The following is a 6270-nucleotide window of genomic DNA, read 5'->3' on the forward strand; positions in this document are numbered from 1 at the left end:
GTGTAAATAATTGTAAATTATGTATTGTAAATAAGAATATAATATATTTTCTCAACATGTCACGCCCTGGCCAAAGAGAGGCTTTTATTCTCTATTTTGGTTTGGCCAGGGTGTGACTAGGGTGGGCGTTCTAGTTTCTTTGTTTCTATGTTTTGTATTTCTATGTTTTGGCAGGGTATGGTTCTCAATCAGGAACAGCTGTCTATCGTTGTCTCTGATTGGGAATCATACTTAGGCAGCCTTTTTTTCCTTTGGTGTTTGTGGGTAGTTATCTTTGTAAGCTTCACGGTTGTTGCTTCGTTTCTTGTTTTGTTGGTGACATTTACAATAATAAAAGAAAATGTATGCTCACCATGCTGCACCTTGGTCTCCTCCTTCCGACGAAACACTTCTACATTAATGTGGATGCTAGCATGATTAAGGATAATCATTAATTAATTGTGAATAATGATGAGTGAGGAAGTTACAGAGACATGAAAATCATACCCCCCAAAAAATGGAGTCACAAGCTTGATTTAGTCCTTTGGTGCTAGGACTATGGCACCAAATACTACGCTTTTGACTACTTTTAGTGAATTTGTCCAAATACTTCTGGAACACACACACACACACACACACAGTTAAAGGTGTAATCCATAAAATGTCCTGTTGCAAATCCATCCATTGATGGTAGACGACTTAAAACATTTTGGTTGTATTACATTGTCATCCAAAACTAATGTTGCGTTGTTTGGTCTTCATAGGAGACTTAGGATAATTTATTTTAGGCCTATATAGGTTAAGTAGCTTTCTCAACGGGATTGTTTTGCGAAACCACTCAAAAAAAGTGCCCTTCAGGCAGCTCTTATACACACAGACACTCCCCTGTGCTGCAGGGTAGGTCGATTCCTCAAGATCATATGCACTGTACCTAGGAGCCATGGCATCTGCCTTTTACCCTATCTACAGAGGACCTGGTTCACTGCTACCATGCTTACCAAGCCGTTAAACACATTAAATAATGCACAGACCCCATGGACTCCACAGTACACAGACATGGAAATATAGAGCTATTCTTAAAACACCTGCAGCAGGTAGTGTTATGGTTGGTACATGTTTTGACAAGCGAAGAGGAACTTCAAGATTATCTGGCCAGGTAGCCTACTTAGCTGCAATCAGTCCATGACAAGCCGTGACATTTCAAGGCATTCTTTTCTTACATCAATCAGTCTCATGTTACATTCAATGACTGTTTTGCTTCTTTACTCACCAATTGAGGTGTCTTTTGATTCGCGACCCACCATAACGGTTGATCGGTAAAAAAAACACACTGACCAATTGGTATGGCTAATACTGTGTCCTTATGCTGAATTTTTTTTAAATTCTCAAAGATTATAGGCTATTATTTAAAAAATATATACAGTACCAGTCAAAAGTTTGTACACATCTACACATTCCAGGGTTTTTCTTTTTTTAAACTATTTTATACATTGTAGAATAATAGTGAAGACATTAAAACTATGAAATTGCACATATGTAGTGACCCAAAAAGTTTTACACAAATCAAAATATATTTTATATGTGAGATTCTTCAAAGTAGCCACCCTTTGCCTTGATGACAGCTTTGCACACACTTGGCAATCTCTCAACTAGCTTCAAGAGGTAGTCACCTGGAATGCAATTCAATTAACAGGTGTGCCTTGATAAAAGTTCATTTGTGGAATTTCTTTCCTTCTTAATTCCTTCTCAATAAGTTGTCTTCCTTCTCAATCAGTTATGACCGCTGCTCCCGAGTGGCACAGTGGTCATAGGCACTGCATCATAGTGCAAGAGGTGACACTGCAGTCCCTGGTTCAAATCCAGGCTGTTTCACATCCGGATGTGATTGGGAGTCCCATAGGGCGGCACACAATTGGCCCAGTGTCTTCGGGGTAGGCCGTCATTGTAAAAAAGAATTTGTTCCTAACTGACCTGCCTAGTTAAATAAAGGTTAAATAAAAAATGTAAAAGAAATTTTTAAATCGTGACAATGTACTGTAGGGTGGTATACAGAAGATAGCCCTATTTGGTAAAAGACCAAGTCCATATTATGGCAAGAACAGCTCAAATAAGAGGAGAAACGACAGTCCAGGTCAGTCAATACGGAAAATTTCAAGAACTTCGAAAGTTTCTTCAAGTGCAGTCGCAAAACCATCAAGCACTATAATGAAACTGGCTCTCATGAGGACCACCACAGAAAAGAAAGACCCAGAGTTACCTCTGCTGCGGTTCTAAAACCTTTGATCGGTAGTGCATGTTAGATTGAAATGCTGTGTCTCTCAACATGTGGGAGGAGAGGGTGGTGTTAAGAAGACAGATTTCAATTTCTAATAACATGGAAAATAAAGTAGCTATCTATCCTGTGGATGATTATTATCAATACTGTGCCTATGTGCCATTCAGAATGCCACTATGTTCTCTGTAACATGCCCTTAATATAATAAGCCGTGTTCATGGGCCAAAGAAATGCTGCATAGCACAAATATAGCCATTGTCTTGGACTGGGCAGCTTGCCAGGAATATGGAACAAAGAGCGGTTGGAGCACTTCTGTTGAATGAACAAAGGCCAAAGTTATGAATCATTATTTTATTTTGGATGATCATTAAGAGTATTCAGTACAGATGTAGGATCTTAATTTGAGCCAGTTTGCTACAGCAGGCAAATAATCCTACAGCAACAGGAAATGTGAACTGTTATGTGGATTTTAATTAATGGACATTTATGTTGGGGTTGATACATTTTTCGTAAGCGAAATTCAGTGGAAATTACAAACTTCAGAAGTATTTTAAAAACTCAAAATACACCACAAGTTTAAAATGTCCTGCCTTGGGTTGATCAAATTAAGATCCACCATCTGTATAACAACAGCTCTATTTCTTTAGGTTAATAGGCCTACATGTAGGCTACTGCACTTCCGATCAATTCTTTGTCTTCTCAGTCCTGCCGCTCTGAAAGAATCTGTCTTGTCAATTCTTAATTATATACAGTGCATTCAGAAAGTATTCAGACCCCTTGACTTTTCCACACTTTGTTGCGTTAAAGCCCTATTCTAAAATGTATTAAATCGTTTCACACCCTTATCAATCTACACACAATATCCCATAATGACAAAGCAAAAACAGTTTTTTATCAATTTAAAAAAATGTATTTAAAAGATTTAACTGAAATATCACATTTACATTAGTATTCAGACCCTTTACTCAGTACTTTGTTGAAGCACCTTTGGCAGCGATTACAGCCTTCTTAGGTATGACGCTACAAGCTTGGCACACCTGTATTTGGGAAGTTTCTCCCAATCATCTCTGCAGATCCTCTCAAGTTCTGTCAGGTTGGATGGGGAGTGTCGCTGCACAGCTATTTTCAGGTCGCTCCAGAGACGTTTGATCGGGTTCAAGTCCGGGCTCTGGCTGGGCCACTCATTGACATTCAGAGACTACTGCGTTGTCGTGGCTGTGTGCTTAGGGTCATTGTCCTGTTAGAAGGTGAACCTTCACCCCAGTCTGAGGTCCTGAGCGCTCTGGAGCATGTTTTCATCAAGTATCTCTCTGTACTTTGCTCCGTTCATCTTTCTCTCGATCCTGACTAGTCTCCCAGGCCCTGCCGCTGAAAAATAAAATGGTATTGGCCAGATGATGAGCGGTGCCTGGTTTCCTCCAGACTTGACGCTTGGCATTCAGGCCAGATTTCAATCTTGGTTTTATCAGACAAGGGAATCTTGTTTCTCATGGTCTGAGAGTCCTTTAAATGCCTTTTGGAAAACTCCAAGTGGGCTGTCATGTGCCTTTTACTGAGGAGTGGCTTCCGTCTGGCCACTCTACCATCATTGCCTGATTGGGGGAGTGCTGCAGAGATGGTTGTCCTTCTGGAAGGTTCTCCCATCTCTACAGAGAAACTCTGGAGTTTTGTCAGAGTGACCATCGAGTTCTTGGTCACCTGACTCAAGGCTTGATTTTTGCTCTGACATGCACTGTCAGCTGTGGGACCTTAAATAGACAGGTGTGTGACCAAATCATGTCAAGCAAACAGCTGGAGGCAGGGCTTTCTCCTATAGATCTCCATTTTTATGGAACAGTCTGCCTACCCATGTGAGAGACGCAGACTCAGTCTCAACCTTTAAGTCTTTACTGAAGACTTATCTCTTCAGTAGGTCATATGATTGAGTGTAGTCTGGCCCAGGAGTGTGAAGGTGAACGGAAAGGCTCTGGAGCAACGAACCGCCCTTGCTGTCTCTCCAGGGCCGGTTCCCCTCTCTCCACTGGGATTCTCTGCCTCTAACCCTGTTACTGGGGCTGAGTCACTGGCTTGCTGGTGCTCTTTCATGCCGTCCCTAGGAGGGGTGCGTCACTTGAGTGGGTTGAGTTACTGACGTGAACTTCCTGTCTGGGTTGGCGCCCCCCCTTGGTTGTGCTGTGGTGGAGACCTTTGTGGGCTATACTCGGCCTTGTCTCAGGATTGTAAGTTGGTGGTTGAGGATATCCCTCTAGTGGTGTGGGGGCTGTGCTTTGGCAGAGTGGGTGGGGTTATATCCTTCCTGTTTGGCCCTGTCCGGGGGTTTCTTCGGATGGGGCCACAGTGTCTCCTGACCGCTCCTGTCTCAGCCTCCAGTATTTATGCTGCAGTAGTTTATGTGTCGGGGGGCTAGGGTCAGTTGGTTATACCTGGAATACTTCTCCTGTCTTATCCAGTGTCCTGTGTGAATTTAAGTATGCTCTCTCTAATTCTCTCGTTCTCTCTTTCTCTCTGAGAACCTGAGCCCTAGGACCATACGTCAGGACTACCGGGCATGCTGACACCTTGCTGTCCCCAGTCCGCCCGGCCTTGCTGCTATTCCAGTTTCAACTGTTTCTGCCTGCGGTTACGAAACCCCTACCTGTCCCAGACCTGCTGTTTTCAACTCTTAATGATCGGCTATGAAAAGCCAACTGAGATTTATTCCTGATTATTATTTGACCATGCTTGTCATTTATGAACATTTTGAAAATCTTGGCTCTCTCTAATTTTCTCCTTCTCTCTTTCTCTCGGAGGACCTGAGCCCTAGGACCATACGTCGGGACTACCGGCCGTGGTGACTCCTTGCTGCCCCCAGTCCGCCTGGCCTTGCTGCTATTCCAGTTTCAACTCTTCTGCCTGCGGTTATGGAACCCCTACCTGTCCCAGACCTGCTGTTTTCAACTCTTAATGATCGGCTATGAAAAGCCAACTGAGATTTATTCCTGATTATTATTTGACCATGCTTGTCATTTATGAACATTTTGAAAATCTTGGCTCTCTCTAATTTTCTCCTTCTCTCTTTCTTTCTCTCGGAGGACCTGGGCCCTAGGACCATGCGTCGGGACTGCCGCCCGTGGTGACTCCTTGCTGTCCCCAGTCCGCCTGGCCTTGCTGCTATTCCAGTTTCAGCTGTTCTGCCTGCGGTTATGGAACCGCCACCTGTCCCAGACCTGTTGTTTTTCAACTCTTAATGATCAGCTATGAAAAGCCAACTGAAAATTATTCATGATTATTATTTGACCATGCTTGTCACTTATGAACATTTTTGAACATCTTGGCATAGTTCTGTTATAATCTCCACCCGGCACAGCCAGAAGAGGACTGGCCACCCCTCATAGCCTGGTTCCTCTCTAGGTTTCTTCCTAGGTTTTGGCCTTTCTAGGGAGTTTTTCCTAGCCACCGTGCTTCTACACCTGCATTCTAGCTGTTTGGGGTTTTAGGCTGGGTTTCTGTACAGCACTTCGAGATATTATCTGATGTACGAAGGGCTATATAAAATAAAATTGATTGATTGATTGATTGATGTCCAATCAATTGAATTTACCACAGGTGGACTCCAATCAGGTTGTGGAAACATCTCAATGATGATCTATGGAAACAGGATGCATCTGAACTCAACTTCGAGTCTCATAGCAAAGGGTCTGGATACTTATATAATTGTGTAGAATTGCAGGAAATTAGCTTTAAAATATTTTTGAACAGTTTGGGGTTACATGTGTTGCGAGGTGGGGGTGTGTTACTACACTGCATAATGACAATATTCATCCTGACCTTTGCCACCTAGGACATTTTTGTGACCAGAACTTCTCAAATAGTAATTGAGTACCCCTGAATTATAGAATTTCCCTCAGACACTTGAACATGGCTATATTCAAAGCACAACACTGCCACCTAGGGTGCAACTTTGATTCCACACACAACACTTGGTTTACTTTCTCTGAGGGAAACCAGGAGTGCAGCTATACATGAAATGGGATGCA

This window comes from Salvelinus fontinalis, chromosome 14, assembly GCF_029448725.1.
Source record: "Salvelinus fontinalis isolate EN_2023a chromosome 14, ASM2944872v1, whole genome shotgun sequence".
Taxonomy (NCBI): Eukaryota; Metazoa; Chordata; class Actinopteri; order Salmoniformes; family Salmonidae; genus Salvelinus; species Salvelinus fontinalis.